Source organism: Nematolebias whitei, chromosome 22, assembly GCF_014905685.2.
Source record: "Nematolebias whitei isolate Nwh7 chromosome 22, NemWhi1, whole genome shotgun sequence".
Lineage (NCBI taxonomy): Eukaryota > Metazoa > Chordata > Actinopteri > Cyprinodontiformes > Rivulidae > Nematolebias > Nematolebias whitei.
Genome location: NC_056519.1, coordinates 31,315,857 through 31,316,462, shown reverse-complemented (window position 1 = coordinate 31,316,462; position 606 = coordinate 31,315,857). Strand labels below are relative to the sequence as shown.

At 42.1% G+C, this 606-nt stretch overlaps 1 protein-coding gene across 1 annotated transcript in view; it reads right to left on the bottom strand.

Annotated features, from left to right (window-relative positions):
• Positions 1 to 606, bottom strand: part of LOC119428134 (conserved oligomeric Golgi complex subunit 5-like) — a 47,174-nt gene that overhangs the window by 45,228 nt on the left and 1,340 nt on the right. The gene's annotated exons all lie outside the window — the stretch shown is intronic.

Here is a 606-nt window from a genome sequence, read left to right as displayed (position 1 = left end):
TGCTGCTGATCTGTTTCATGTTGCTGCTGATCTGTTTCATGTTGCTGTAATTAGTGATGTCAAAATGAGGCTTTTTGAAGCATAGAATCATTTTGAACCATTGTGTCATAAAGTGGTTCGCTACCTGAAGCTTCATTCAATTCCCTTGGGTGACATCTACTGGCAGTAGCGATTGTTGCACCAACTGAAGTCCTGCGAATGTGATGCGCCTCTTGCTTTAATACTAGCACTTATGTATGTGTATGTGTGTTGTACATGTGCTTTTATACTTCATTAAAGATCCGTGGGTCCTCCCCCAGAAAATTTGGAATAAGAGATGCCATTTCCTGCATTTTGGTGTATTTTAACAGGTTGTTACACATTTGAATAAATTGATTAAAAACAGGTCTCTTGTAAATGACGAGGCTCAATGAGACTAACAACCTGTGTAAATAAAGGTTGAATTGAAGTTTCTATTTTAGAGAGCAACAACAATTAACAAGCCTGTGTATGAATGCACGTCCTTGACAGTCTGTCAAGCGTCCTGATGAAGACGACGCTCCCCACACAGCTGGAGGAGGATGAAGACGCTCCCCGCACAGCTGGAGGAGGATGAAGACGCTCCCC